Here is a 12781-nt window from a genome sequence, read left to right on the forward strand (position 1 = left end):
AGTCTAAATATCACCGGAGAACGTCAGCTGCGAGAATCTGCGTCACAGACATTCCTTTATCTTACTTTTCGCAATGCACACGTCCAGTCACTGTAAGGTGTTCTTTGTTGCAAATCAAGCGTCAAGCGCAATTAATGCTCAAGTACAAATCTGGAAATGTTTCCAAGAAGGATTTCCATCCTGGAGTTTTTAAATTGCGTTCGCCCTGTTGTGAGCCAAAGCAAGGTTGAAATACAGCGCGGAGGACTGAACAGGCATTACCACATGGTGCTGATTGTGGTTAGCACTGCAATAGCTTTCATTACACGGATCATTTGAGAAGACAGGTAACGTGTGACTGGGCTTACCAAAATGAGTTACTTCTCCATCTATTAGCAACGTGCTGGCTTGCAGGAGATGAAGCTGGAAAATAATACCATTGTAACTGCAATTAGCAGCACACATCTGAAGAGTATCTTGAGCTTGTGCTCCTATTATATTTGGAGTTGTTATGACAAGTTTAACTGTTATGTGGCCTCCGGGGCTGAATTCTGCTTAAATAATGATGATAGTAAAATGTATTTGAAGTATTTTAATGTATTTAATTGATGTATTTTAATGTATTTGAAGCACCTATAAAATTCCTCTGCTGACTGGGGCAGCGAGGATCATCTGTGCTTAACTACAAAGGTTACTACATGGAAACATTTCTTTTTCTTTTTTTCAGAAAATATTTCTCTTTCTGACTTTCGCCTTACTACATGAACTGACCTATGGTTGTTTGCAGTTGTATGTAGCTCATACTGCATGCTTAGGACTTCTTAACCTGAATCACTGCAAAAGAGGAATTTCAATTTTCCAGTGTCATTAGTTCCAGCTGTAATTTCATGACCCCTCTTCTCATTCCCTGCTTCCCAGCACACACAAAGCAGAATGCAGTTCTTTGAAGCTGGTGCTCTTCTGTCCAAAGAGACCATCTTGGAATGACTGCTAACGCATGCTCTGCTTCATATTCCATCTCCCGAAATACTGCACGTTGACTTTGCAGTTACTGTAGTGGATGCTAATATCATTTGCCTTGTTGTTTATGACTTAAGTGATGCTATTTTTAATGGTGTTCTGGCATGTCAAATTGTAAGCGCATTTTTGGCAAAGAGTGCATGCAGCTCCTGGCTCTTCACACTGCTCAGTCACTTCGATCGATGCAGACACTGCCATTACAGTGACACCTACAGAACACATTAATGCAGCCTTAATTACTGATACAGCTGCTCTGCCAAGAAACAAGCTACACTGCATCATCCAGATGATTCTTTGAGGGCATTTATGCTTATTTATTCATCCACAGCATAAAACCTCTTGACCGTTTGTAAAGTTGGCTTTCTTAATCACCATGGACCAACTCCATACATTCCCCTCAAAATGTATTCCCCAGAGGCTTAAAAGACTTCATCTCCAGCATCGCATTGCAGAAAGCTGGATTTCTGGTCTGGCACTTGGGTTGACTTCTTCCTTTTTTGCACCCTCCAGCTTCTTTGGAATATCAGGATTCTCATCTTCCTGCAACTCAAAGCAGTTAAATGCAATTTCAGGCAGTTTTTCTGCTTGAGGGCATAATTTCAGTTTGCTCGTTATGACAGCCTTGCAGTACAAGTTGTTATCTGGCACGGGTAGGTGTATAGCTTTGTATTTTCATTGGAATCTCATTTATTCTCTGTTCTGGGAGTGCTGAAAGCTTAACATGTCATTAGTATTCTTTCTGGTCTTTTGAAAACTATCAGCTGCATCATTATAACACAAGGAAAATGGGTCTCTCTCAACTTCCCCTCCTATTAGGGCATGCAAACTATGCAAAACCTTCATTTTTGGCCTGGGCTGAAGCAGCTGAACACAGAATCAAACATTAGTGACAACTAATTACACCGTCCGGAGCCTCAGAGCAGCAGAAGAAAACATTGCTTATCAAGGAGGATGAGCCGAGACAGTGACCTGGTTTTCCCAAGTTGTGCACAGACGGTGCTGGGAGCGGCGGCTGACAAGGAATGCTAATGGTGTCAGGCACAGGGAGCAACCCCGTCCTGCAGGCAGCACAGCTGCATGTGCTCCCACCAGCCCTGTGCCCAGGGGCTCCTTGGAGTGCTCTGCAAGTGTTCCCTTTGCCTTATATGTTGCTCGCTTGCTCATTCAGAGTGCTAAGCAAATGCATGTAGTTTGCTCCATAAGTAATGCCTCCTATTTATTTCCATGGAAAATACAACAGCTACAAAGAACACAATAACACCGTTTGATAGAGCAAATTCTCCGCTACAAAATATTATTTTTCAAAATAGTCACCATCATTATCTACATGCTTTTGTCAGAAATGTACAAGAGCCAGCAGGCTGGCACCAGAAGTGACCATGGCCTCCTGCTGACACATTTACTTGTGTGGGCACCAAGCAGCCTCCCTGCTGGAGGAGGTATACAGGAAGAGCAGAGCATAAGTTGCATCCATTCCTCTTCCACTGAAAGAAGAAGGCTCTGTTTGCTGGATCCTTTCCACCTGAGAAAAAAGATGGAGATGTTGCTGTGCGCAATACATGGGGCTACATAGGGTTTGGATTTTGAGTGGTCCTTTGTGGTCCAGCTGGGAGCTGGACTCAATGAGCCTTGAGGGCCCATTCCAACTCGGGATATTCTGTAACTTTCTGACAGGTGGGGTGACGAACACATCTTGCTGAAGTGCGTGGCTGTGCAGTGCAGCCTGCTGCCCCAGGCCTCCTGGCCCAGCCATACTTAACCTGCTAGGCCCCTTTTCTGGAGACAACGGACCTCAAGGAAATGCTGGTCAGGCCAACAGGCTGGCACGGGGCAGGCTTGTATCTGGACAGTGGAAACATTCTTCTGATCAGAATTTAGAAACCAGACAGCTTAAAAAGACAAAAACAAGACAGTGCTTTGGAATAAAGGGCCCCAAACACAACAGTGTCTTAGCTGTGGTGCTGCAAGAAGGATCACGTGTGCCAAATCTTCTGTTGTGTTCGCTGTTTTTATTCAAGGTGAACAGATTTATGAACACATGATATTTGTGGCAAAGAAGGATGATTTGGATGTCTATTCCATTAATTCTTCTCAAAGAAAAATGGCAAGGTGCCCTTACAAGCCCGTTTCTACTTAGTGCTTGGCAGAAGGGACAATCCATGTTTTTAAGATTTCACAGTGACACAATATGGCATTTGGAGTGTTTTTAAGTGCTTATTTTGAATCATCAGTAGATTTTCTGAGCTATCTGTAGGGATCACCTCTTCCTACCATCTTCAATGGAACTGAACAACCAAGAAGAAAAATCCCCTACAAAATAGGGAGCAAAAAACATTGAGATCAGAAAAAGAGACAGTGGGAGTAGCAGAGATACTGAGACAAGCAAAAAGTCCCTGAGGAATTGGGAAAATGGAAGGAAGAAGAAACTTCAAGGCATTGCAGCAGAGTGTGAGACCAGCAGTATGGCTGGGGACTGCAGCCAGGTGCAGCTGGGAAGAGCTGTGAGAGCAAAGGGCTTGGGGGTGGGCCAGGCAGGAGCACAGCGCCTGGCATGTCACCGTATGTGGCAAATTAGAAATCTCAGTAGGCTTTCCACTGTTAGCTGTACCAGAAGACTTCCCACCATGTTGGAGATGTTAAGTTATGTGTGTCCTGCTTTTGCCACCATGGAATTTAAACAGACATCCAAATAGCAAAGTCTGGCATTCATACATTATCCCTAATACATTGTAGAAGTGGTATAATTTGGGCCAGCCATTTTTCCTAAGTCTAGGCCCTTATGTTTTAGGCCAATGGATGACGGCAGCGGTTCTGCTGCTGTTTTTGGTTTTTATTTTGTAAGGCATGGCATTTGCATTCCTCAGCTGCATGAACAAGACAAGGCAAGGGTTGACGTGGAAATTCAGAACAGAGAGTAGTTGGATTAGCTCCATGGTAAGCAGCATTGCATTTCAAGGGCTAACAATTCCTATGATCAAATATTTGTATTTTCAGGGACTATATCCTCTCTTCATTAATTTGTAGTTGCCATGATGAAATCATGATAAATCATGATAAATCATCTCAGCAAGGGAGGACGGGGGGAGGGTTAAGTTAGAATTGTTTGGGTTAAATATTAGAAGATCGTCTTGATTTTACACATTTCCAGGAAATGCACTGAAGAATTCTTGTCACAGACATGAAGGTCTAGTTTTACGGATTCCCTTTTTTGTCATTGTGACACCATTTGGTGGTTGTTGTTGTTCGAAGGGATGATGATGGAGACAAGGCTAATTTTCAGTAAATTTCATGAGTATTCAAATAATTCCATGGCGGCCCATGCAACAGCTGGCTCAGCATAGATGAGAGCAAGTCTTTTTAGAGGTCTTATTAACAGTTTTAAGGAGTATTATGTGAACAACACCATAAAAACATTTAAATTCAGACATTCTACTTAAGAATATACGTTCATTAAATGAATGTAAATTAAAGTTATCATGAAAAGGCAGTGTAATTAAGATTTCTGATTTGTGTAATGATGAGAAGTGTGCATGAAATTCTTAGTTTAAGAATTCTTTGTGAAAGTGGTGACTTGGGCATTGACAAGGATGTAACTGTAGATGAAACTCTTTCATAGAACAAGTTTTGGTTGTTTTTTTTTTCCAGACTTGAATTTGGAAATTATCATTTTGTCACAGTTTGCAATATATTAGATTTGTTACATGCATGAGTATGACCATTAGCTTTGTGTAATAAACAGTTTGTTGTAAGAAATAATGTAGCATATAATCAAAGCAAATAGTAGATCTAATCGCATTCAATTTATCTTTGGCCATGTCCAATCTGGTGTGGAATTTAAAAGGAAACTTTGTTCAAGAATTAAATGGAAGTCATTGAAACCAATTACACTTAAGATTGTGTTTACATGTAAAATCTGAGAAACACAATCCCTAGTTTATTATTATAATCAATCTTCTGAACCCTGCTTCTCCTATAGAAAAGGGTAAGCATTCCTTTGGCTCCTGAGGGCAAACCTGGAAAAAAAAGAAAAAAAAAAAAAAAAAGCCTGTAGCCCTGTTCTGTAACCAGAAAGAGATCAGGACCAAATCCAAAATGATGGAAAGACACTGCTTCACACAATTCTTCCCCACTAGGACAACCAGTTGTGGAACCACAGAAGCCTCCCTGGTATGGTGTTGTTGCTCTACCTTGCCTCAGGCACTGTGGAAGGGGGGAAGCACATTCTGAAATGCACAGGAAAATTATATAAAATGGAGAAGGGTACAGAAAGAAGTTGAGACGAAGGAGAGGATGGTGGTGTTTTTTGCTAACAAAATGAATTTTCAAGGCTGTCTGCTGAGTGGCATCAAAGAGGAGCATGGAATTTCGAAAATGTTCGTGACCCAGAGAACATGTTCCTGCCACATCAATGCATTTGTGGCACTTTCAGTGCTTGCAGAAATTTCAGTGAGGCTGCATCCTACTTATTTCAAAATAATCCATTGAAAACAATTTGGTGCCTTCGAATCTTTTACTCACAGGAGAATGTATTCTGCAAAGCACTCACTGTTACTTCTTTTCTTACTATTTCAAGCATGAACAGAATTATCTGCCCCCTTTGCACACAGTTTTTAACAAAAAAACAAATCCTGTTCTCAGAGTTGCAGACCAGTTTTACTGGTGATTCTCATGATGGTCAGACAGATGGTCAGACCCATGGCACAGTGCTCACTGCTGTCAGCCACTGTTTGCCATCCCCAGTTCTGGAGGTCTCCACAAAGAGGGGAGCAGCAGAGCCACAGCCCCTTTGCCTGGCTCAGCGCAGCAGCTCTCAGCAGCTTGTGCCTCCTGCCCACTGTTGGCTTTGTCAAGCCTAACCCTGCTGCCTGTCTGGATCTGCTCTTAGGATCATACCTTGGGGTTAGGAGTTGTTAGAAACAGGTGAGAACTCCTGGCTCGGCAATGCATCTTCTGGTTTGAGAATGCTCACTGGGCCACACATTCTGGCTGCTAGGTATGAAAAAGAGCATCGGACACCAAACAAAAGATACCCAGACTTCACTTTTATGTCCATCTCACATCTGACCCAGGAAATTTCCTCACATTCTTGGGCAAAGTGTGGCTGAAGTCCTGAATAAGATCAATTGGCTCAGGGGACTTTAATGGCAACAAAATTAAAAAGGGATTTCTTTTCCTGATTTTGAGGACCACAGAAAGAATGAGCCTAGAAACAGAAATTACAAGCTACAAATCTTAGAGATCAGGGCCAGCCTCAAGAGATCAGGTACATTAACACAGCTTGCTAGAGATGAAAATCCAGCTTGATTGCATCCAAATAGGGACTCAAAATCTTGTTGACAGACCATATCTTTAGAAGCCCCAAGTGCCAGCAGCAGTGCTCTGACAACTCAGTGCACAAGTTGGAGCTGTGCAGCTCCTCTCCTTTCAATGTATGTGCAGATCCTGCAGGTCTTTCTGTATGCTCCTCATTGTGTTTTAGGAATAATTATCTCACATTGGTCTCTGCTGCCATACATGGCATATAAGGGTTTTCTTTTCTTTATGGAAAAAAATTCCTTTTGAGGAAGTCTGTCTTAACTTCTAATGCATGCAAAATTTCAGATGCAGAGGGCTGTGAACAGTGCCAGTCTGCTTATCTTACTCCTGCTAATATTAGTAAATCTATTCATGCAAGTAAACAAGATTCATCTTAAGTGGGTCAAATATTTTTTTGTCGAAAAGAAAACAAAGATATTCAGAGGCCTCTCAGATTGACATGAGGTCTCAAGAGATCACTCTCCCCCTCACTGCTCACAGGTCACACAGGATGGCAGAGAGGGACACTGATGAGTGCAGTGTTCCTTCAAGGCTCAGCTGGAAAACTTCCTCTCTGAAAACTGAGGGAACTCGTGCTTGACAAAATGCCCTAGCAGCCAGGGAAGCTCAGTCAAACCGCTGCATCTGCTGTCTGGAAAACACAAGAACACGTGTGTCTTTGGCAAGCTGAAAGGTGAGTGACAAGAATTACCAGCAAGCGTAGGAGTGTGAGAACACTCCTAATTGTGTAGAGCAAGGATCAAATTTGGGAAAGGCTACTTATACAAAACATACAGGGCTGAGAAAAAAAAAAATCTGGATGGAAAAAAATCCTTGCAAGTGTAACATACAGCAACACAGATGTATGGACAAAAAGCTGGACATGAGCCAGCAGTGTGCACTTGCAGCCAGAAGCCTACTGCATCCTGGGCGGCATCAACAGAGGGACGGCAGCAGGGAGATGGAAGGGATTTTTTCCCTCTGCTCTGCCCACCTGCAGCACTGTGTCCAGATGTGGGGACCCCAGCTCAAGAAAGATGTGGAGCTGTCTAGAGGAGGGCACAAAGATGATCAGAGGGCTGGAGCACCTCTCCTGTGAAAGGCTGAGGGAATTGGGCTTGTTCAGTCTGGAGAAGAGAAAGTTGCGGGGAGACCTCATTTTGACTTTTCAGCACCTAAAGGGAGCTTATAAACAGGAGGAAGACAGACTTTTTTACACGGTCTGATAGTGATAGGACAAGGAGGAATTGTTTTAAACTAAAAGAGGGGATATTTAGATTAGATATTAGGGGGAAATTACGTACTCAGAGGGTGGTGAGGCACAGGCTGCCCAAAGCAGCTGAGGATGCCCCATCCTTGGATGCATTCAAGGCCAGGCTGGAAGAGCACTGGGCATTCTGAGCTGTGGGCTGTAACCCTGCCTGCAGGAAGTGGTCTCTAATGTCCCTTTCTATCCAAGCTATTCTGTGATTCTATGATTCCAGTCCAGAAAATACTCCCTCCATTCTGTAAGCACTAGTAACAGCACCACACACATTGCTTTAACTTTCATCAGAAGGCCTGGATGGCGCGCGGAACACTTCATCTCACTTCAGCACTTGGACTGCTGCATTTTTAAGTTGATATGGACCTATCCCCGTTCATTAGTTCACTCTTCTGGGAACAGATGCCTCCTGTTTATTCATAAGGAAAACTTCATGCCTCTTCACCAGTCTAAAGACATTCATAATGAGAAAAGATAAATTTCACAGAGGCCGAACCCTGAGCCACCGCCTGATCCTGCAGGTTTTCATGATAATCTACAATACCTGGACAGAAGGAGCTAGAATGTGAATGATCAATACACAACTAAATCTCTACTACATAACAAGTCCAAGTTGTTTCTAACTTGGGCTGAGCTTAGGTCTATTTCTTGATAGTAGAAAGACCAATATTCTATTGCAGGTACTTAAAGCTATTGAATCTTCTTGCTGTTAACTAGTTAATATACCGTAAGCATGCAGGTTACTGGACTCCACAGTAATGCTCATATTTGTATATTCTCTTTGATAATCCTCATTCAGCTGGTAAGATATCTAGTTCACAGACATTTTCTTTTAGTCTCTGGTCATCCACTCAAGGTTTTTGTAGAGGTGAATGACATTTTAGTAGTGGACTGATAAAGGCTACATCTGTAAACGGCAACTGTGGTTACAGCATATTGCTAGATACTCCCTAAATCAAGACTGATTTTTTTACTTTAGAATTTTCTAAAACAACCAAATTGTGTTACTTATTTGTGATACTCTTACACAGTGCTTTGAGCCACTGTTTCCATTAATTCTCTATGCGTCAGATCACCCCACACGCCACTATAGAAGCAATGTCAGTCAAAACAGTGAGCCTGTATATACTCATTTTTTAACCTTCTCTTTGTTCAAATGACTTAGCGTGAGTATGAGATGTATTCTGTAAATATTCACTGCGTAAACCAGTCTAATCCAAGACCAGATCTGATTTCTGCTGCAGCTATTTTGATCCGGCCAATAATTCAGCAAACATAGCTGAGAGGCGACTGCTTTGTGTGCTAAGGCAGAGATGTCTTTCCTCCCACCACCTCTGTGCTTTTAATAATTATGAATCAATCCTCCAGCTGCTTATCAGTGTTTCTTTCCACTGGACAGGAACAGTGATAGCTCTGAACTATGCAGCAATGAGAAAGGTACAAAGATTGGAGTACCAAAAGGAATAGTACTGCCAGCAGGTCCCATTTATATAGATTGTTCTACTACATAGAGGCTGCTGGAAATCTGGCACTTCTATAGCACAGTGGGAACAAGGGGTCCTGTCATCTGCCCCCGTGCTCATTTTCCTTTCCTCCTATGCCTGCTCTGTGCACAGCCATTCCTCCCCTACGCAGCTCAGACCAAAATGAAATTTTGACTGCTTCTTTCCTCCTACTGCAATGGCTCGGTGCTCCTGCTGGACAGCTACAGATTGCTAACTGTTCCTGGCACCGGATGCCTCCGCATGGACGTGAAGCCAAGAAGCCAAGAGAGAAACCATATTGCCAAGTCCAAGTATTCTGAAATTGCAGCAACCTTTTCCCTACACAAAAAGTGGGTTATTATGTGTATTTATCTTCTGTTGCTCCGTGTTTTCAGTAAACACATTTCAAACTCTTCTCTGTGATCATGATTTTATTCTCGATGGAAGTTGGAAATTCTTGCACACCCATACAATTCCTGCACCTGAGGCTTTAAGAAAAAATACTGATGACTGCAGGAGCTGGCAGCAAAGAGGGAAGAGGAAGAGGAGACGGAGGAGGAAATAATCTCATTCTCTCACCTGCAGGAGCGGAATCTGATCCCTGCTGATGTCTGGTGATAGAGAGTGCATCAGAGAGGGAAAGGAAATGGGAGAACCAGAGGCGAGAAGAGGTAGCCCATAGGAAGACATAAAGAGAAGGAAATACTTTGGGTTAGTGGAGAAGGTCATCAGGCTACACAGCCTTCAGACATCTGCCCAAATCAGTTTGAAACTCCTGACCACAGGCTTACCTCACCACTGAGTATTTTTTGCATTCCAAAACGAGAGGTGGGGAAGGGTGTCCTTCCTGCTCCTGTTTATCTGAGTCACACGGATAAAACCTAATTTTGTCTATATCCAACTGTCAGCAGTGCGGGAAACAACACGTGTGGAGGCAGAAAAGGAAATGTGGTACAAGAGCCTCACAATTGGAAGTGAGGGCTGTACCTGCCTTTTCATCTTACAGAACACAATGTGAGCTGTTACTCTAGTAATCCATGAAGCACTTTGTGCGTGCAGAGCCACACAAGGTTACTAACTGAAGGATTAAAACTTAGTGTAGACAAATGTTAATGAAGTGAAGGAACTGTTACTGAACTTTTTGCATTCTGCCTTTGAGTACAAAGCAACATTAGTTTTGTGAAGTACAATGATAAAACTACATACACTTTCAAGCTGTGACATCAGTTTTCTATTTCTGCACTATTGTCACCAGTGAAAGTGGAAACACTGCATAGAGTGTGGGTCCTCATTCTGCATGTAGTTCACTCTTGAACAGTGTGCCACTTCTTTTTGTTTCTTCAGTAGATTGGAGAGGATGAAGTTTATGTTTCTGTTTTCAAGTGTTGCTTCCCCCACGAGCAGGAAATCCTCCCTCCCTCCACGTTTTAAAATAGCTGACAGTGCCCCCAATTAATTGCATATCAAACTGAACTTCTTTTTCCTGGCCTACGTGACTGTCCTCCCCTCCTCAATAGTAAGCCTGTTTTCATGTGCATGGTAAGAATATTGAAAACATCCCCTATCTAGCAAAACAAGAACTCCTCTGGGAAGGTGCATGTAGATGAAATGGCAGCAACTGATGTGGCAGTCACATTCCTCATGCACTGCTGAGACATCTTCAGCTACTGCCATCACAAGATAAGAACACAGATAAAATAAATAGTTCTACATGGAACTACTGTTGACCTATTTTTATTTTTTTTTACTTATTCTTTCACCATCACTGAACTCCTCCAAACTTTTAAACTAAGCCCTTTTCCTAGTTTAAATCCCTTCCAAAAATACATTAAAAAAAATCTGTATTACCTAAGAACATAGCAGTCTGAATGGCTCCTCTAGTTATATCCCTATAACCTTTGTCCTCCCCTCTAATCCTTCCTTGCTTTTTGCCTGTTAATGATTCACATTTATGGTACCCTTGTCCAGGATCTGTCCAAATCTCTCTTCCTATCTCTTTACAGCTTTCTTTTTTTTTCTTTTTCTTTTTTTCAGTGTGTGGGTTATATTTTTGGGTTTTCGGTGATTCCTTTCCTCCTCCTGCACTTACTATTCCAGAATAGGAACTCAAAACAGCAGGCAAGTCACCAATGAGGAGTGTAGCACAGAACACACTTGAGAAAGCAGCAGTGCAAACTGTTGTGGCTTTATTCCTGAATGCAGGGCTTGTCACAAATGTATGCAAGAAGTCCATTGACTTCTGCATTAAGTGCCTGATTTTACTGGCTGATCTGTATCCTCTTAGTGCTCTTATCGGGAAAGATGAGACACCGCACTGAGACTGCATGCATTTGTCAGCTCACTTCCTCCTCATTTAAAACGATTCGCAAAAGAGAAGGTGACAACAGATGAAGAGTAAACAAACTCCATCACTGCATTCTGCAGAACTTCTGTCTCATTCTATTTCTGCAGAGATGACAGGTGTGTGTCTATTAGCCACTTTTCTACATTCTCTCTTCTACAAAACTCAACAAACCCAGCTTTACCTTGGAAGAAAAAAAATCCAACCTGCACTAACCCACAGGATTTTGGTTTTAATTAATAAATTAGTGTGTTCTTGGGTTAACAATTACCTTCCAAAACAATTACTTTCCATCCTTTTCTATCTTTTCTTAGCACCTTGGAAGCACTACAACTGCTTGAAGGAGCTTTAGGAACCTGGCAGCCCTGTGTACTTTGGAAACTAACATGGCAGGACTGTGGGATCAGGGTTCAGTTCTCAGCTCCACCACCAAGCCCCTTGGCGACCTTCACCTGAGCTCCCTGTCTCTGAGTGGCTGTTTTCCACCTGCAGCATGAGCTGCGCTTCCTCACAAGGATGTTATGAAGTAATAAGGACCTTAGGACGTGCAGATGTACGAGCACCTAAGCGGGTAGGCTAAATCCCACTAGTTCATGTATTTACTTGTCTTGAAACTCAACTAAGAGTGAGGTGAGTTAGGTCCCTTCCAACCCAAACCATTCCATGCTCGGTCTCCTCCAGTGAGCTTTGCTCACAGCTTAATGCTCCATGTATCAGCAGCAGGCTTCCGTTCCCTTGGTGAAGCAGGCTCCTGGCCGGCTGCGAGGACCCGACCTCTGCCACCTGCTCAGCACTGCATGACACCGGCCTGGTCTCATTGCTGTGGATGTTGTCATGGAATGGAGATCCAGGCTGTCACACAAAACCCGCCTTGGGCTCTGAAGGACGGTCTCTGACAGCTCCCGACCTGCTCTCTGCATGGAACTACAAAAAGGGCTGCAAAAAAAAGGTGGGTTTTCAAGCACTGTCTTCCAAGGGCCCCGATTCCGGAAACAACTCAGCGCCCCGAACCCAACGCCTGTGTCATACACACTTCGCTCTTTTCGCAGCCCCTGCACTCCCCTTTTCCCGCTGTTCACGGTGCCGTTCCCTGCCATTCCCGAACTGGCGGCTCAAAACAAAAAGCTCCACTTCCGAAGGCGCTCCGGCGCCTCAAAGAGCGGCGGACGCGGGTCCCGCTCAGCGCGGCACTCGGGGCCCGAGGGAAGCGGCCGCAGAGCGCGGCCCGCACCTGCCCCGGCGGCCGCCTCCACGTCGGCGGATCGGGAGCGGCGAGGCAGCGCCTCCTCCGCCGCCGGCACGGGGTGGGCGGGAGCGCAGCCAGGCCCGCGGGGAGCCGGGTTTGAGGCGGGAAGGCGGGAGCGGCGACGGCTCTTCCCGCCCCGCAGCCGGTGACGC

General features: G+C 43.9%; 1 long non-coding RNA gene across 1 annotated transcript; it reads left to right on the forward strand.

The window, feature by feature from the left end:
- The first annotated feature begins 87 nt into the window (after positions 1-87).
- LOC125690576 (uncharacterized) lies at positions 88-12541 on the forward strand. The gene is made up of 3 exons (XR_007375717.1): positions 88-326; positions 6796-6988; positions 9175-12541. It is a non-coding gene; the product is annotated as an uncharacterized LOC125690576 (long non-coding RNA).
- The last annotated feature ends 240 nt before the right edge of the window (positions 12542-12781 follow it).

Source organism: Lagopus muta, chromosome 3 (genome assembly GCF_023343835.1).
Source record: "Lagopus muta isolate bLagMut1 chromosome 3, bLagMut1 primary, whole genome shotgun sequence".
NCBI lineage: Eukaryota > Metazoa > Chordata > Aves > Galliformes > Phasianidae > Lagopus > Lagopus muta.